The sequence below is a fragment of the Trichomycterus rosablanca genome, chromosome 10, assembly GCF_030014385.1.
Source record: "Trichomycterus rosablanca isolate fTriRos1 chromosome 10, fTriRos1.hap1, whole genome shotgun sequence".
NCBI lineage: Eukaryota > Metazoa > Chordata > Actinopteri > Siluriformes > Trichomycteridae > Trichomycterus > Trichomycterus rosablanca.
The window spans coordinates 10,415,368-10,436,022 of record NC_085997.1 but is presented as its reverse complement, the minus strand read 5'-3'; the positions used below and the strand labels follow the sequence as shown (position 1 = coordinate 10,436,022).

At 37.2% G+C, this 20,655-nt stretch overlaps 1 protein-coding gene across 3 annotated transcripts in view; it reads left to right on the top strand.

Moving 5' to 3' along the window:
- The first annotated feature begins 9,139 nt into the window (after positions 1 to 9,139).
- The window catches only part of taok2b (TAO kinase 2b), a 56,254-nt gene continuing 44,738 nt past the window's right edge, over positions 9,140 to 20,655 (top strand). For 2 of the 3 annotated variants that reach the window (XM_063002830.1, XM_063002831.1), the window contains exon 1: positions 15,876 to 16,077. The gene's annotated coding sequence lies outside the window, so the exon portion shown is untranslated. Of the gene's footprint in view, positions 9,172 to 14,828; positions 14,956 to 15,875; positions 16,078 to 20,655 lie in introns of those variants that run through there. The other variant, XM_063002832.1, reaches the window with a different exon arrangement.

Genomic DNA, 20,655 nt, shown 5'->3' with positions numbered 1-20,655 from the left:
TTTGTCAATTGTCTGCTAATATTAACCCAATTCTCCTTAGCTGATAAAGGTTATAACCAGAAATTTGTATGAATTAAATTAGTATCCAATTATGACTTGATTGTTTCAGGCCTGACTGTTATTAAACATATCAGTATCTATTTTACCAACAATAGGCAACAACAAATTAGGCACAAATTTAAATGTTCTGCTCTGTATAACTTATGTTTACAATTCTATTGAAAGATTTAACATTGAGGTTTATTTCCTTTGTGTCAAAATAACCAACAATGTCATTTATAAAATATCACAGACTGTGTTACCTATCAGCCTCTGAATTGATCATATTGATTAGGAATTATCTGAATTACTACCTTGTATAAGTCTGTTCTTTTGACCCACATTTGAAAATAGTGCCTAGGACTATAAAACTATTCAAATCAAATCTAAATAAATCTGTCACAAAAGTAGTCACAAACAGTACAAGGTGGTAAAAGTGGGGCCTCCAGGATAATATGTAAATGATAAAGTATTTTCATATTTCCCCAAGTATGCTTAGTAACATTCCGGTTGGCATGACCACAACCCCCTTTATCCCCACCAACATCACAGTCGCTATATTCTGTAATATTGTTGTTGTCTGCTAAAAAACTATTAATGTAATTAATAATAATAAAAAAATATTTGTAGTATTTCTGTAGTTTACTATACTGTTACCATATTACTGTATAGTTATTTTCTGGAGTATTACTAAAGTTTTGTATAAAGTACTTCTATAATACATTTTTGTAGTTTTACTATTAAATACCAGGAAGAAATGTAATGTCCGGTTAGTCTGGGACTTTATTCATAAGGGCTTTGTAATTTTTTAGTAACCACTTCATGCTGATGAGGGTAGCTGTGGTGCCACCAGAAAACCTATGGCAAGCTGTTTTAACATGAAATGCCTTTCGTCTCATTATTCATAATTGAATATCAGATATCTACAAATGAATTTTGACAAGTAACAACTACATTTTGACTAATCAGAATGACAATTCAAGATATCTACGTACATTACAGTTACTATTAGTAAATGCAGTTACAATTACTACTAAGAACATGCATTTTGACAAGACAAATGTCTTTTTAAGATATCTCGAATGACGTCACTGGATTCGTCATTCGCAGAATCACAAACCCAAAATTATATTTAAATATGTCTGTATTTCCATGATGACTAGCTTTCACACTTTTGTGAGGCTAAAATTACTGCAGCTCTTAAAAGCTTGTAAAAACACAAAAACAGAAATAAGACTATCCTGACATTGCATACAGACCACTGATTACTTTAATAAACTTTGAGCGAAAATAATATGCTTGAACTGCAGCAGTTCCTTATGAGAGGCCAATTGAGAGATAATTCATTCTTGCTCACACTTACACCACTATACTCTTACACAAACACTACTATAGGTGACCTTCACACAAGCACTATCATACTCTCATATATGAATTACTATACTCTTTCACATATACTACTATGCCCTCTTACAACTATAATCACACTTTCTTTTATTTATTATCATACTCTCATACACACAGCACTATTCTCTCTTGCACAGATAACTATAGCTACTTAAACACACATTATGTGCTTCCATGATAATCTGTGTAACAGAGAATAATAGTAAATGTATGTAAGTTTGGTAGTCTATGTAAAGGAACATAATACTGTATGTAAAGAGAGAATATTATTATATTCAAAACAAAATAATAGCAGTGGTAAGCGTAATAAATAGTGTACATAAATGCAAATAATCATGTTTAAGAAACAAAATGACAGTGAATGCAGACTCAACAGACTCAACAATATTTCGGTGGATGGTTTTCAAAGTCAAGGAAGAGGTGAGTTCACTGAATGTGATTAAACAATTCATTAAACATTCTAGTAATGCCAAACTAAGTAAGTGAGTTATCATAAAGCAAATTTAAAAGAAACTCTGTTTTGGAAGCTTTCTTAAAGAACAATAAATTCACAAAATTACTTTCTCGTTTTGATGGCTGTAGTTGCACCACATGCATTTCTGGTAAGTTATTTAAAAATAATGTAAGCAGTATGTTTATACTGCAATTGTAGCATATAGTTTTCATGGTTTGGCAATGGGCTAAACCCCAACAACCCCAATGCATTTTGTGTGTGTGTTTGTTTTGTTTGTTTTTAGTTTGACACCACAGATTTAGAGGACAGTTGTGTGGAGGTTGACACTACAACAGCATCTAGTGACCACAGAACTATACCGCTGGCAGTCACACCAGTCATTGTATAACTACAAGGGCTAGGGATACCTAAATCCACCTGAGTGACAGATTATTTTCTGTTAAGACTGTTCTGAAATATTTGGTTTCTGCATGCAACAATATATAAGAAACATTTGTTTGCCTGGGGCAAGATCTTTGTTAACCAGTCTAATATATATATACAGTGTATCACAAAAGTGAGTACACCCCTCACATTTCTGCAGATATTTAAGTATATCTTTTCATGGGACAACACTGACAAAATGACACTTTGACACAATGAAAAGTAGTCTGTGTGCAGCTTATATAACAGTGTAAATTTATTCTTCCCTCAAAATAACTCAATATACAGCCATTAATGTCTAAACCACCGGCAACAAAAGTGAGTACACCCCTAAGAGACTATACCCCTAAATGTCCAAATTGAGCACTGCTTGTCATTTTCCCTCCAAAATGTTATGTGATTTGTTAGTGTTACTAGGTCTTAGGTGTGCATAGGGAGCAGGTGTGTTCAATTTAGTAGTACAGCTCTCACACTCTCTCATACTGGTCACTGAAAGTTCCAACATGGCACCTCATGGCAAAGAACTCTCTGAGGATCCTAAAAGACGAATTGTTGCGCTACATGAAGATGGCCAAGGCTACAAGAAGATTGCCAACACCCTGAAACTAGGCTGCAGCACAGTGGCCAAGATCATCCAGTGTTTTAAAAGAGCAGGGTCCACTCAGAACAGACCTCGCGTTGGTCGTCCAAAGAAGCTGAGTGCACGTGATCAGCGTCACATCCAACTGCTGTCTTTGAAAGATAGGCGCAGGAGTGCTGTCAGCATTGCTGCAGAGATTGAAAAGGTGGGGGGTCAGCCTGTCAGTGCTCAGACCATACGCCGCACACTACATCAAATTGGTCTGCATGGCTGTCACCCCAGAAGGAAGCCTCTTCTGAAGTCTCTACACAAGAAAGCCCGCAAACAGTTTGCTGAAGACATGTCAACAAAGGACATGGATTACTGGAACCATGTCCTATGGTCTGATGAGACCAAGATTAATTTCTTTGGTTCAGATGGTCTCTAGCATGTGTGGTGGCAATCAGGTGAGGAGTACAAAGATAAGTGTGTCATGCCTACAGTCAAGCATGGTGGTGGGAATGCCATGGTCTGGGGCTGCATGAGTGCAGCAGGTGTTGGTGAGTTACATTTCATTGAGGGACACATGAACTCCAATATGTACTGTGAAATACTGAAGCAGAGCATGATCCCCTCCCTCCGGAAACTGGGTCGCAGGGCAGTGTTCCAGCATGATAATGACCCCAAACACACCTCTAAGACGACCACTGCTTTATTGAAGAGGCTGAGGGTAAAGGTGATGGACTGGCCAAGCATGTCTCCAGACCTAAACCCAATAGAACATATTTGGGGAATCCTCAAGCGGAAGGTGGAGGAGCGCAAAGTCTCGAATATCCGCCAGCTCCGTGATGTCGTCATGGAGGAGTGGAAAAGCATTCCAGTGGCAACCTGTGAAGCTCTGGTAAACTCCATGCCCAGGAGAGTTAAGGCAGTTCTGGGAAATAATGATGGCCACACAAAATATTGACACTTCAGGAACTTTCACTAAGGGGTGTACTCACTTTTGTTGCCGGTGGTTTAGACATTAATGGCTGTATATTGAGTTATTTTGAGGGAAGAATAAATTTACACTGTTATATAAGCTGCACACAGACTACTTTTCATTGTGTCAAAGTGTCATTTTGTCAGTGTTGTCCCATGAAAAGATATACTTAAATATCTGCAGAAATGTGAGGGGTGTACTCACTTTTGTGATACACTGTATGACCTGTCCGTAACCTGGTAATAAAAAACTAAATATTATAAATATGGGGTGTCCTAATTTTTTCACATGACTGCATTGTTCCATTTAATAGATGTACTTTTACTTTTACTATCACAAATAACTCTAATAACTATAACTAATTGGGAGTTTGAACACTGTAAATTCTTCGGCCAATTGCACGCTCTTGACGGAAGGCATGTCCAATTGGGTCAAGCAGTTGCAGGCAACGTCTCACATGCCAGCGCTGTATTATAATGTTGCAAGACCGTAGTCCTCCTAGCACGTACCTTTCATCTGCATTTGGGGTGGTTTGAGAAACCTGCTAACAATGTCAGCCAAAGTCGCATCAGACATTGCTGTATACGTCAGTTAACCAATTTGAAGTTGTTACCTGTGCCTGTACAATGTCCTCCTGCTGATTCCAAAGCATACAGCTATTCTTTGGCAACTCATTTCAAGAGACAAACAGAAGGTAATTTGTTTATGTAGTATATTGTACTGAGGGCGACCAGGATGACCAGTTCTGATTGTTGGAGGTAGGGGTGGGCGATATGGCCTTTAAATAATATCATGATATTTTGGGATATTTTTGCAATAATGATATTTTCTCGCGATATTTAAGAACACTTTTTTAAAAAGTTTATTTTAAAAACACCTTTGTTTTGCAGACACTCAGGAAATCTAAGGAACAAATGTTACTAAATGTACATTAAATTTAGCATCACTTCCAGTAGGGCTGGGCGATATGGCTAAAAAAACTCATATCTCCATATGCTTTTGAGAAGAGGTGATATACGATACGATATAATGTAAACTTAAAGTACAATGGCAGGCCACCGCCCGTATTTTACCTTATATTGTTTATAAGTTCTCTTAAAAACACAAAACATTGTAGTCCTGATCAATTCTGACTAATTACAGTGTTTATATTTTGTATTATCATAAGGCTGTATTTGTATTCATATTGACAACATTCAAAAAATCCAGAAAACATATATTAATATTTGATCATGCTTTGCTATCATTGCATAATGAAAGCGTGTCTGTCAATTATACAACAACCAATGAAGAGAGAGCTTGAAATTCCGCCCAAAGTCTAAATTCGAAGCTCTGATTGGTTCATACATCTGAATCTCTTGAATTGGAGTTGTTTGCCCACAGAGTCAGCAACACGAATGAATCTTTACCACAGATAAGAGCACAGTTTTCTGATTCGATTCCAATGAATAATTCATCTGAAGAGAGTCATTTCTGACTCATTGACTCAGTGATTCAGTTTCCATGCTCATATGTGAAGTAAAGCGTTCCACTTAGTGCTTTTGTGTTTTAAACATTCTCAGATGTAACCTGTGTATTCTGTTCGTTCACTGACACAGTTTTTGGCCTCACATCATTCTCGGACTCACGCAGTGACCGACACTCCTCGTACTCACTCGGGTGCTTTTGCTTTAGGTGCTGAAATAAATGTGATGTTGCCACCGTTTGTCATCAGTATTTTTGCATGTTTTGCAAATTACAGTCGTTTGTTTGGAGTCTGACCTTCTGTATCTGAAAACCTTCCACACTGGTGATGTAGCTCCCCTTGTGGGGACTAGTTCATCCGCAGTGCTAACTCTGGTACTACTCTCCGCATTGGGTGCCATTATTTCACTGTTACACGCTTGAGAGTGAGTGATGCACGTTTGCTAACAATATCGCGATATGGCAAAAATCATATCGAGTTTACAACTATACCGGTATTATCGTGAACGATATTATATCGCCCACCCCTAGTTGGAGGTACTCTTGGAGTAAATCCCTATGTCTAATTTCCACCGATCTTGAGTTTTCATATTAATTTTTTAGAGAACAAAGACATGCATAAAGTGCCTCCAGTGCACCCAAACTTCCTTGACTGTCACATCCTTCTAACTGCTGGCTAATTAAAAGAAAGTAAAAAATTGTCAGTGTTTATCCATTAAGCTCACAAAATAATATTTCCAAAATCATGCTGTGATGTCCCATGCTGTCAGTTTTCCTTTCAATGTTCAGAATGCAACTCATTGTAATAATGAGAAAGAAAAAAACTGTAAAACATGTCCTCATTACTATTTATTTCCACAAACCAAAGTGACCTTGTGAAAGGAGGTAAATTAGTAGAAATATTATGGCTAGCTCACCAAAGCTCAACAAAGGTGTAAAGTCATTGTTAAAAGCTCTGCTGCCAGATTTAAATGTTTTTGTAGCTCCAATTTATGTGCAGGCTCTGTTCTTACGGCTGTAGGCCAATCAGGTAATGGGAACTGTCTTCCTGTCTTCCTTCCTGTTTGATCACACTGATATTGTGTGAGAGGGAGAATGATAGTGTGTGAGAGAGTGTATGATACTGTGTGAGAGGGAGTATGATATTGTGTGAGAGAGAGTATAAGATAAGATAAGAGATAAGATAAGACTTTATTGATCCCCTTAGGGAAATTAACTTGTTACAGCAGAATGAAGACAAGAATACAAGAAATACAACTAAGTCAAAACATATTGCACACATAGTGTGTAGTTATTTACTCTATAAAATATCAAAAAAATAATATATACAGTAAATAAAAAATATGCAAAATATATTAAGTTATTGCACTTATTGTGAATAGGTTACATATTGCACTTGTTATTACACCCAACATGAAAGATAAGGAATGAGTGATATTATTATATATTATTATTGTTGTAAGCTCTGATGACTGCGGGAATAAAGGACCTGCGGTAGCGCTCCTTCTTACACGGGGTGGAGGAGTCTGGTACTGAAGGAGCTTGTTAGGTCTCCTACAGACTCATGTAGTGGATGTGTGGTGATGTCCAGGATGGATGACAGCTTGGCTATCATCCTCCTTTCTCCCACCTCCTCTACAGGTTCGAGAGGACAGTTCAAGACAGAGCTCGCTTTCTTGATCAGCTTGTTCAATCTTTTTCTGTCTCTCTCTGATATTGCACCACCCCAGCACACCACTCCGTAGAAGATGGCTGATGCTACCACAGTGTCATAAAAGGATCTAAGCAGTGGACGGCACACTCCAAAAGACCTCAGTCTCCTCAGAAGGTGGAGGCGACTTTGGCCCTTTCTATATAGGGCATCCGAGTTGCTAGACCAGTCCAGTTTATTACTGAGGTGAACACCCAGGTATTTGTACTCCTTCACCATCTCAATGTCCAAACCCTGAATGCTCACAGGTGTGGTGTGATGCGACTTTTTCCTGAAGACTGATGAAGTATGATAGTGTGTGAAAGAGTATGATATTGTGTGAGAGGGAGAATAATACTGTGAGAGAGAGTATGATAGTGTGTGAGAGAGAGTATGATAGTTTGTAAGAGAGAGTATGAATTGAATTGTATGATACTGTGTAAGAGAGAGCATGATATTGTGTGTGAGAGAGTATGACAGTGTGTGTGAAAGAGTATGATACTGTGTAAGAGGGAGAATGATACTGTGTGAGAGAGAGTATGATATTGTGTTAGAGCGAGTATGATAGTGTGTGAGAGGGAGTATGATATTGTGTGAGAGTGAGTATGATATTATGTGAGAGAGTTTGATAGTGCATGCAAGAGGGTTGATCATGCATATGTAAGAGATTGACAGTGTGTAAGTAAGTTTGGTTGTGCATGCAAGAGGATTTGAAAGCGTGTATTATACAACAGTTATTTCCGACCTTACAATCTGATTGGTTGAGAAGCGTTCTAACAAATAAGAAATAATAAAAAATAAAAAAAGCGTTATCACAAATATCAGCACGGCCTTTTCACACCACAACTGTATTACTCCGCTGACGCGTTGCCAGTAACAACAAGCTTCATGCACGCAAGCCGCCGGTTGTTTTGGGCTCGTTAAAAAGCTATTGGAGACACACACTAGCTGACAGAAAAAGGTGGAGTGCAGTCCTCAGTGCAGAACATGACCCAGAAGACACAGTACAGAGGCCACCAGCGAAGCGAGCCGGACTGTTTGATGCCGATGCACATCCTACAGAGCAGCCTTTTTTTTTCCAACTGCACAATGAACGGAAGTGTGCAGATTAACTTATACAAATAATGCAATAACTCTAATAAATAACTAAATTCTATCTTTTAATTCTTAATTAATTTCATTTTTAGCTTTTTCTCCTTTTCCCTTCATCTTCGCTTATTCATATTCGGTTATTATTTGTATTCCAAACTAGCATTAGCTTGTAGTGTTAAACTATATGCCTTTTTTTTTAGCCTACTGTGTTAAGGCAGGGTAGGGAATTTTTACCGCTGCATAGCAGCAACTCATTTGTTGTGGAACTACTTTTTGGCAGAAGGTATTGTCAATATTAAAGCATATTCAGTATGAAATTCAGGGCTTCTTTGATTTATTTTCTTTCTTTATTTTGTAAAAACTGTTGTATAAAAGCAATAGAACACACGAATAACATCAGGGCTGTGATGATCTACGGCACTCGCCTTCGGGTTATTCGGCTTCGGTTATTCGCGATAACACACTCCCTCTCGTGTTCTATTGCTTAAACAAGCTCTTAATCTTAATTGTTCTGCCTGCTTAGTGAGCGATTGGTCCTGCCTGCACGGCACAGCAAGATCTTAATGCAAATTGTCGCTTATAATGAATACTATAATGACAAACCTCTAGAGCTCTGACGTCACCCAGGAGTACAGATACTACAGACAAGTTCATATTATTATTACTATAATAACCCCAAGAATTGTTGAGTAATCTGTGTAGATCATCCTTTATAAATAATAGCTTTCATTTCACTTAGACCTGCTGTGAAAGGAGCTGTGTTAGACCAAGTAATACATAAGCGTAAAAATATACATGCACCAGGAGCATAGTATATTTGACCTTAAAGTAACTTTTTTTCTTTGGCTTGCATTGTCTTTTCAGGCTTTGAGTCTGTGAGGATCACTGTGAGGATCCTGGAGTCCCCCAGTTTGGCTTCAAGGTGAATGACCAGGGCCACTTCTCTGGCAGCACCATCACCTACAAGTGTGATCCTGGCTACACCCTGCATGGCAGCAGTGTGCTCAAATGTATGACCGGGGAAAGACGTGCATGGGATAACCCTCTGCCATCATGTATAGGTAAGATATCAAGTTTACAGTGCATGTTGATAAATGTTCTCCATTAATTCACAACAATGATAAACTGTTAAATATATGAACATAGGTATAAGTAGTCTACCTTCTAAACTTTACCAGGCAAGTCAAGCAGATGCCTAAAAGTCACTTTTTTAATTAATATTATGTCAAGTATTTTCAGCATATTACTGTAATATTTTAAGAATGGGATGTTTAATAAGCTCATGGTTAGGTGTCTATATACTTTTGGCTATATAGTGTATAAAGCAAAGCAATACTTGTCAGTACTGGATTTATTTGCAGAAAACTTTTTATTTTCTTACCTAATTAATCATGATGTTTAATTTTAAACTCTGCCTTCAGTTTTGAGACCTGTTGAACTGAGCTATAAAAATCCATGAAGATGAAGCTTTAAAAATATTTTATATTATTTAATCAGAATGCTTGTATGCTTTTGTAATCTCAGGTTAAATAACAGGTATACAGAGGTCCTCATCTACAATAAGTTTGTCATAAAAAACCTATAAACTATGCATTGTAAAAGAAAAAAAAAGAAAAACTGAAAAAATACTCAGGAGTAAATTTCAAACTTATAAAAAATTAAATGAACTTGACCCCTTTGCCGTAAGGCATAAATTAGAGTTCTTTCTTCCCTTAATGTAAAGATAAATGGCTATGGTCTGTCTAATTAGCAATCATGGGGCCACTCATGTGGATGTGTTAAACCCTTTTTATGTTGACAATTTTGGACTGTTAATCACTCTGTGCACAGTGTTGGAGCTAATATTTAAGCCTCAAGTCAGCAATAGATTTTTTTATACACCAGTGTTCAGGCACGCAGGGGTTGAGGTGGGGTTATGCACAGCTATTAATTTCTTCATTCTCCTGATGGATGGTAATTAAATGGAATTGGCCTCCGAAGAGCCGGATATTGGTATGCCCACTGACCCAAAATCAGGTTTGCTCAGTGGTGGATTTGGTTTTAATGAGGAACAATTAGTCGCACATCTTTCATAAGAATTGCTTCCCTAGGTCATGTGTAAATGTAGTCTATGATAGCACATACACTCTGGGGTCATGTTCATGAGTTCTTGTTAAAGTGAGCCAGGGGTAATGTTTGTTCCCGCTCATGTTAATGGTGGACCGTATTCTTGCCAACCTTGAAGTTTTCAGACTAATATTTTTCTGACTCACCAGCATTAATAATAGATGCTTAATAATGTAAGGTCTGTTTTATTTCCAGTAGGGTAACCTATCTTTATTCCACCCCATTACTCTCATTTTATTGCAGATAAAATATTGAATCCCTTGTGTGCTCACTGATATGAGGTGTGGATGATCCAATGAATACAGCTCTGAATCACACGTTCTCTCGCAGGAGGATTCAATACTTTGAAAAAAAAAAACTACAATTAATTTAGTAAAAAGTAATAAGGCACAATAACTTTGTTCTCCTGAGGTTCCTGATGAGTTAGAGAGAGAAGAGAGCTTTTCATAATTGCTTCAAGATCAAGAGTGTTGCAGCATGTCTTTTGTCTGTGTACTTAAATCTTTGGATAAGTTTTTATTTCATTCAACAGCAGCATACAGATGGAGAATGATGTAATTTAGGCCTCTAAAAGTTCTGTACTGTTTAATGTCTTTGTGCTGTGCATAATATTTTTTTTTTTATCCTAAACAGACTTGTTCCTGATTCTGAAAGTAATCTTAGCATGCTACCACCACCATATCTTAGAGTGGGCATGGCATTACCTGGCATAAGATTTATGCCCCACAAGCTCAATGATTACAAAAATCCTATAATTAAAAATGGGTACTTAAAAATAAGTTAATGCATGAGGGTATTTGGAGTAATTAACAAATAAGAAAAAATACATCATGGCTCAGAATGCTGTGCATACAGTTTGGGGTTTATGAGAAAAATTTGGGGAATTAACTAAAAGCAAAAATGCAAAAACAGAAATTTTTTAAGTATTTAATGTGAAGTGTCATGAGGTAATCTTTAAAAGTGATTTTAGTGCACCCCACAGAGCAGTCCTCATGATTTTTGATATAAGTTTTATTAGCATATTCTACTGTATTATTAGCATATAGTGGGCTCCTGCCCACTATAGTAGTGCTCCTCCTAGCATATAGTATATCCTGTTTTATATTAGAATAAAATAGAATGCTTTATTTCCCTTATATACATAAACATGTGTACAGTACAATGAAATTCTTTTTCAACATATTCCAGCTTGTTTGGAGACTGGGATCAGAACGCAGGGTCGGCCATTGTACGGCGCCCCTGGAGCAGACAGGGTTAAGGTCCTTGCTCAAGTACCCAACAGTGGCTGCATGGCAGAGCCAGGATTTGGACTTTCAACCTTTCTGTTGATAGCCCAAAGCTCTACCCACTAGCCTGCCATTATAATAATAATATTCCTCCCCATTCCATTTTTAATCCTCACTTTCAGGCTTCTCCACAAATAATTGATAGGGTTTCATTTTGGGGCATTTCTGGGCTTTTTTAAGGACCTTCAGACTTCTACCCAAAGCCACTCCAGTGTTATTTTGATTTTGTGCTTTGAATCACTGTCTGCATGTCTGAAGGAGATTTTCTTGGATGTTAGATGTTCCTGTATGTGACTGCTTGTGTCTGTCTATGAAGTATTACAAGCCTCCCTATCCCTGTAGTTGAGAAGAACCTGAAACCAACATGTTTTATCACAGTGATTAGCCAGGAGTTGTGCAGTGCCTAATTTTCCCAGATTAACAGCTGTTCTGCTCAAAACGTTCAAATACTGCCAGGGGTTCTGTCATGTTTAGCAGTTTCTAAGTGGGCTCTCATAAGCTTTTTACCTATGTCCTGCCACTTTGCCATAAAGGCCTGATTTCTGGAGTGCTACACAGATGATCTGTCCAACAGGTATTTCCACATCTGCACAGGAGTTCTAGAGATCTTTTACAGTGACCATTTGGGTTCCTTCTTACCTCCTTGACCAAGCCCTCTCTTGCGTGAAAGACAAATTTAACCAGACAGCCAACTTATGGATAGTAAACTGTTGTGCAAAGCCTCTTTTATTTCACAGTAATTGAGGCCACCAGGGTCCTTAGAACACTCAAACCTTCAAGATTGTTTTATAACCTTGATGTGATCTATGCCTATACTGTAAGTGCTGCAATGGCTTGGATAAGCCATCTACAAATTAATTACATGTATTCGACTGACCTGTCTGCACTTTAGACCTGTCTCTTACTGAAAATGTGTAGTGCAGTTGTTTAGCTAAGGATTTGCATGACACTTTTGATGTGTATAGTCCCCAAATAGTTTATCATTGAATTTAATATAATTGTTTACAAGTGTTTGTGTAACATTTGTGTACATACTGGAACTAAAGGTTTATCAGGTAAAACAAAAAAAAGGATAATAATTTAAGACTGCTTAAAATGGGAATGTTACATGCTGAGACATTAAAAAGATAAGCACAGAGATCATACTAGCTTTACTGGCACGGAGCCTCTTAGCATTGATAGTCTTACACAGCACAAACCTTACAGAGTCTTGCTGTGATAATTGATCTGGGTAAAGCCTAGGATTTTCATTGCTTCAGACTGAGCTCCAGCTCAGTGCCTAGATTTTCCAGCATCATAGAGTGACCACAGATGTGTGATTAAACAGCAAGGTCCAGTGTTATTCAGGGACAGCTCATCTAGCCTGCTTGTCTAAAAAGTTCTGTAATATTCAGATTAATCAAGTCCCAATCTGAACTGTTATTCAGGCTTCATTGAACTGTGCGACCATTGTTTGTCATGTAGATGGCTTATGCAAATGAGGCTTCTTGAAAGAAACTGCTGATGTGGTCTTCATTAGCAAATGGTGCCCTCCTCCTCTAGGGCATTCAACTAGAACCATGCATTATGAAGACAAAAGTAAATGCAGGAGGAAGAGGAACAGGTGGTACTGGAAAGAGTAAACAATTTAAGTTTTCAACTCCTTTGCGGCTTGTGAAAGCTCAGCAGTAATGTCAAGCTGTAGCCATATTTAGTCAAGCTTTTGACGTTTGATGTTTTGGCAGGAAAAATTACTAGTGAATTGGAATTTACTGCAGTTAATAATTTTGCAATCAATGTAGGTACAGTGGTAAAATCCAAAAAATATGCTATATTAAAATGCTATACAGTGGTACCTTGTAACTCATCTCCTAAACTCAAAATCTTTAAAATTGGTTGCCCTTTGTTGAAAGATTTGTACCCTTAACCTCGATGCTTACCCTAAACCCGATGTGTGTGCAGCCGCCGCTTTGCTTAGCACTTGGCTCACAAAGTGTGACTATGAGACGAATCTGCATTTGTGTGGAATAACTGTCAAATCCACTCTAAAAGCATCCACATGGATCTGTGTTCAGCTGGAGTTTTCTCCTGTTTCACTTTTAAACTTGTGTTATAGCTATGTCATTAAAAGAATGACACAGTTCTCTCCACTAATTAAATTCCTCGCTCGTTTTAGTACAATAAGTCACGTTAAGCTTTGTGCACCGCACACTCCATAGGAAATAACAGCATAGCCAGCGCAAAAGTTGTTTTGCCACTTGTAATGTGAATGTGCCCTTACTGAACTAAGGAATAATGGTATTCCAAGATCAAGCATCTCCATGATTAAGAAGCTTAAGAAAACAATAATGAAGTAAAGATAAAGTGCAGGTTTTATTGTATTTTTTTATCGATTTTTTTTTTTTTTTTTTCAGTTATAAGTGTAAAAAATAACCCCATTATTTTACATATAGTCTAAAGTATATGCAGTTCTAAGGGACCATGGAGCACATTAACAGGTTTCCCATACATCCTTATGGAAAAAATACCTTGAAACTCGACAACTTTTAAACTCAATGCCACTTCCAGAACCAACTGACGTCGAGTTTAAAGGTACCACTGTATTAGTGCAAGGATAGTGCTTACTTAAGTCATCTTTTGATGCCCAAGCCAGGGAAGTTAATTTCACCCCCTGAATGCCACAACAGAGAAGACTTTCATACTGAGGGGTCTTTAGTTAAAATGTATCTTAAAGGATATAAGTTACCATCACATACAGGTTAATAAACAAGGAATATTGAGATTAAACTTCTATTGTACAATTATGTGGGAGCCCTGAGCTTTTTTTTATTCCACACAGAAACTGTGACTGGACAGAATCAAGTGTTGTAGGCCAAACAGGCAGTAACCAATAACCTGAGCTCTTGGCTCTAACTCGGCAATCGACTAGATTTGAAGTGATAGCTCAGTGGTTAAGGTACTGGACTAGTAAACAGAAGGTTGCCGGTTCAAGCACCGCAACCACCAAGTTGCCACTGTTGGGTCCTTGAGCAAGGCCCTTAACCCTCAATTGCTCATCATGTTCAGCTCATGGTGTAAGTCGCTTTGGATAAAAGCGTCTGCTAAATGCTGAAAATGTAAATGTGAATTTTCCCAGCATAGATTCTATAAATAGACTGAAGTTATTAATAATGGCATAGTAGGGGCACCATTTTAAATTCAAACAACAACAAACACAAGAATTTCTTTAAGGGAGATGATTTAGTCTGTCTTGATTTCTTCATTTTCTCGCCTTTTCTTTTTTTCTGCTTGCATTTGTGAACACCTTGCTTCTCTTTTTCTCGTCCTTTTCTTATGTCTTTTTCTAGCTGAATGCGGGGGACGTTTTAAAGGGGAATCATCTGGGCGTATTCTGTCCCCTGGTTACCCGTTCCCTTATGACAACAACTTGCGGTGTACTTGGGTCATTGAGGTGGACTTGGGCAACATCATCAGGTGCCGTTCAACGTACTCTTACACTTGTGGTGACACGCTTCACCACTTCACACTACCCAAATCGATAGCTTACCAACCCCATAGATTTCAAACAACATATACAGTAAGTGTGTAGCCAGACATGAGAAGTTTTTAACTATGTATATACCATTTAGCCTGCAGAGATGAACATTAATATCTCATTTATATGAAGATAAAGACATCAAGGGGGTTGACGGTGGCACACAAATCTGTTTTGTGCTTGTGAGGTGATGCCTGACTGGCTCAAGTCATTATAAGACCTATAATGCTGTTCATAAATTCAGTCATTATAGCTGTATGAGGCTAAAAGCACTGCAACCTTCAAGGCACGATAATTTGTCCTCCTTCAAACTTGCACAACTAATAAAGCTTTACTTACATCAGATATTTGCTTACTACTTTCTGTTCTTAGTTTCTCTTAAGACCACTCAACCTTAAAGAGAGAATGTGTTGTCGTGTGTTATCGCGAATAACATCAGGGCTGTGATGATCTACGGCACTCGCCTTCGGCTTATTCGGCTTCGGTTATTCGCGATAACACACTCCCTCTCGTGTTCTATTGCTTAAAGAGAGAATGCAGCTAAGAATTATTTATCTAATAAAATTCTAATGAAATGTTGCATGCCACGTAATGTGGTCCGGTGATGCAGCACTGGCCTATAGGAGGCGACGGCTGCGTTTGTATACAGTGCTTGACCAAAAGCCGTAGAAGAAACACGTTTAACTCTTTAGTCCGGTTTTCATGCCGCCATTATCCACTTCTGAAAAAGATGGACTAAATAAGAATATTAAGTAAAAATGAAAACGCTGGTCTTACCGCGTGAATCACACGGCAACCAATACATGTAACGACTAAATACTTAAAAAGAAAAGAATACTGGTATAACATGGTCAGTTCTATAGCCGTTGAGACGTTTTTTAAAAGTCAACAGATATCTAACGTGAGCTCATGCGTTATAGCGAATGTAAATATGGTTCTGTTTAAGCAACAGATACATTGATTCGTGTTCGAATGTTTTTGCATTGCGTCGAAGAAAAAAAATATACTTAGCCTGGTCAACTTATTTAGATTTGGCTAGCTACAGCGGAACCTCTACTACGGTAAGACCTAACTGCAATATGTTGTTTTACATTTGTATTTTATGCGCCCAGAAACAGAACAATCTATTTCCTGTGGATGCGATTTGGATAGCTTTTTACCTTTAAATAAACCACCAAACCTCCAATGTGTTACAGCAACTTCTGTGTAACATAGTTCTATTTGCACAATTGCACAGATGTTAAATCTACAGCTGCACAGATGTTAAATCAGTACATATATTGATAGCATTTTGATCAGGTCTGATTTGTGTGCTGGCATATTTTAAAGGTGCTTTAAATGTTGTTGTCCTTAGTGATACTTTTCACATTTTATGTAGCCAACACTGCTTTAGCAGACCTTTTAAAATATCCAGGTCAACAACTACACCACTTTTAGGGGTGTCGTAGTCTAACTACATTAGGAAAGTCTTGTTAAAAGACGCAGTAACTCAATGTTTACAATCTTTACTCAATTATTATCTACAGCTTTAAATTAAACCAAAATTTTTGAACAGTTTCTACATACTCTTTAATGACCTGGTATTCCTAGCTTATTGTTTTTGTTTATTGTGCCACGTTAAGCTTTTTTAATAGGAAGAAAAAAGCTTAACATACTTTACCTTTGGACCACTACAGGTTTATCATTTTAGCAGTACATACTTATGACCAGTAATAACTGAGAGAAGTGACGTTCTCAGGTTGGTTTGATACATTAAGCCAAGTTAAGCTTGTTTTTACTTTAGGTGTTTTAGATCCTACCGAAATAGCAGATTAACGGTGGTGCTTGTAATATTGATTAGACCCAGAATTTCTGTGGATAGTTTGTTTTGTAAATCAAAATCAAACGTTTGCAGTAACAAAAAAGGTAAATCATGGAAAAGAAATGTTTTTTTTTATAAATTAATGTGTACTTTGAACTAATAATTATTAAAGATGCTAATAACAATACTATTAAACCTATTACAATTGTTTAAAATTGATTTTCACTGGCCCACAAATACCCCTAACCTCAACCCCATCAAACACCTTTGTGATAAACTAGATTACATTACATTTTAGAACAAAAGCCCATTCATGAAGTCCAAGAAACTGTCTGTGGATCTCCACTGTCAAATGTTGAAAAGGCACTGTAAAAATTATTACTATTTACTTCAGCTTATAACTTTGTCTAGTTTTGCTTTGGATTCCTCTCTAAGGGTTAATGTGACTATGTGCAATGCAAGTTTAAGATACTTATTATTTTGTTTACTTGTTCCAATTATTTGCTTGTCTAAGTTAAAAGAAAGTCTTGACATCAGTTTCTGTTTTAAATTTTAAATTGCTATAACAAACACAATTTCTGTTGCAATCTGACTTATTGTCTCAGAGAAGTTGAAACACATTTTACACACATAAAATAAGAAAAACAATTACAAACAAAAATACTCTTGAATACAACTTTAAAACAATGTGAAACGGCTTCAACATTAAGTTTAGTATAGTTAAAAAAAATAGGTTAGGAAAAAATCTAATTTACCCCATATGTAACTGATCAGTCAATACATTTTATAGTCCAAATTTTAGTTTTTAGTTATCTTCACTGATACATGTACAAAACCTTGGATGAAAGCCACAGACCAGCATTTTAAACAGCATTAAAGTTTTATTCATTTTTATAGTTTAAATTAAGTCATACTGTGAAGTACTGTGTAAACCACATTAAGTAGTCTGGTTGACAAATTTAAGACTGGGATGTGTTTTGTTTGTGTTGTGAGAAGTTTTTAATCATGTATTTACTGAGATAACGTGGGCGGTCATTAAGGAAATCATTAACTAAACATTAAGGAAATTTGATATTTTGAATATTGAAGTTCTTATCCTTACACAAATACACAAATGTGAGTGTGGAAAAGTAAATGTGTGTGTTTTGTGTGTGTGTGCTTACAAGTGTTAATATTAAAAGCCCATATAAACCGAACCATTAGGAAACTTAAGTAAATCTTGAAGAACTGTCTTTGTAATGGTTTACTATAGTCTTATAATTATGACAATACAATTCCACTACCTTCATAGTCATAGCCAAACTTTAATAAATGTAATAAATTCAAACAAAACCTATAAACCCAAAATTGAGAGGCCTTGATTACATCATATGAACTGCAAACATAATGCAAGGAGTAAACTGCATACAACAGCAAACCTTAATTGTCATATTTAAGAGACAAGAAATCAGATTTACACAGCTGTACGCCTAGATCATTCTTCTCATGTTTGGAGTCCAAAGTGTCTTCTGGTTTAGAACTAGAGTTGCTAAGTTAACATTATTACAACTAAAGTCAACTGTCACCCACACTTAAAAAAGGTATATGTCATAGATATGACAAAAGGTATATATCATAGATATGAACATACTTTGAAAACTGCTGCAGAATCTATCAGTAAGATATTTGAGATTGCAGTAGAGTTCACTGGATAGTCAGACAGTGATTAAGTTGTTTAGGATTTCTCTATGGTGCATTGTAATCGTGACCCCTGCTGTTGAGTAAAACTAGTGTGCATTGGCCACAAGGCAGATGTAATATGGTCATAGGGGTCAAGAGGAAGAACCCAGGGCAATGAAATGAGGGCTATAGTGCTCCAACTATTTACAAACTGTACAAATTGTACATGGCTCATAGCAGCCTGAATTAATGCTCGTCTCTGTATCTGTCTCTTGATTTGTTGCTCGCTCGCTCTAATTCACCACTACAGTAAACTTAACTGAACTGTTGGCTGCATGCTTGCTTAAGAAGTGTGTGCATGACAAACGCAAATTACCATTACACCCGTAACAGTATACATGTTATTACAATAGCGGTCATTACACTGTTGTACATCCTATAATGCAATTAGCAATCACAGTCATACTACAATATACAAAACATAATAGATCTTTAGTCGCTGTTATGTTGTGCCGGTTCACATTTTTACATTACCACTTCATTTCAGTCTGTTTCAGTTGTTCTCTCATTCTTTTATTTCTTTACCTTTTAGTTTGTTGCAGTAGTTTAATATGCTTAAAACAATCCCTTTAGATGTGTGCATCATCTGCCTAGTAAAAGTCACTTTAGCAGCAAGTGTGTGCAAACAGTGTGTTGTGAAAGGAGTAGGGGATGATCAGGCTTGATCAGGATCGTCATTTCATCCATCTGTACAACATTGTAAAATAGTGGGTTGGAGTTAAGCTCTTCTTAATTTCTGCAGGAAGTACACATGCTGTTGGGCTTAACTGGCTATGGAACTGGTGTTCAGTGTTAAGATGTAGTTCTTTTAAGTCAGAATCACTTTACTTTCACCAAGTATGATACACAACCAAGGAATTCGTTGTGGTTAGTGCACATTTGTATGACACAACAAACTAAACAGACCAGACAAGAAAACAGACTATTAAGAAGTGTTTAGTAAAGGAAATATTAGAGAATGTTATGAATATATGCATAGATTTAACATCTGTCCAATTGTGCAAATAGCATTGTTACAGAGAAATTTTGTGTGACACTCTCCAAAAAAGATAAAAAGAAAGAATAAGAAAATATATTTATGTAACATCTGAATATGGATGAACCAGTACAACTAAAGTATGGATTTCAAAAATAAATAAAATTTATAGGTATGTGTGTATGAAGTGACTGTGCTCAGATTAGGATATTGACATGGGTGGAAACCATACAGTACGCTCTGAGAAAAGTCTGTAAAGCTATTGTAAGAATTGCAAGAAAGGTTACAAGTAAGTGTGTGTATAGAAAGTGAATGTGTGCACGTGTACAAAATGCAAATAGTCTGATTGCTGGGTAACAGTCTGTAAAAGATAAAAGTCTAATTTCAATGGTTTATGAATGAGAGTAAATTGGTTATATGTAGGTGTGCTTAATACGCAGTGTGGAAGATGACAGTATAAGGGGTGGGGTAATCAATGAGGAGTGATGGAGGCCACAGCTCTTGGGAGGAAGCTGTTTCTCAGTCTCTTCGTGTGTGTGTATGGATAGCCCTGTACCGCCTACCAGATGGTAACAGGGCAAACAGAGTTCCAGGGTGTGTTCTCTAAACGGCTGGCAGGATAGCTCCATGGGGCTTTGGTAAACGAAGAATCTCCGGTGGAATGTTTTCAGAATTAAAATGTAATCTTTATACTGACCTTTGATGCCGATAAGTTGTGCTTGATTGTATGTGCTGCTCACCGCTACTGCTACAGTTGCAACTTGCACAATGCAAGCAATTAAGAGTTAAGGGCCTTGGTAATTTTGCAATTTTGTGGCTTGAACCAAGGACCTTCTAATCACTAGCCCAGTACCTTAACCACTGAGCTTCCACTGTCATTAGAGATATGGTCATTGGTATATAGACAGAAGAGAAAGGGTACAAGTATGCAACTCTGAGGTACAGCAGTACTAAGGGCCTAGGGGTCTGATGCATGTTTTTTAAGTCGCACCTTCTGACTCCGTTTTCAGGAAATTAATGAATCACCGGCAGATGGGATTTGGCACTTTGACATGTAGCAGCCCTGGCGTTATGGTGTCGAAAGCCAATCTGAAGTCCACAAACAGAATTTAGTGTAGGTTCAGGGCTGTCAAGATGAAGTGC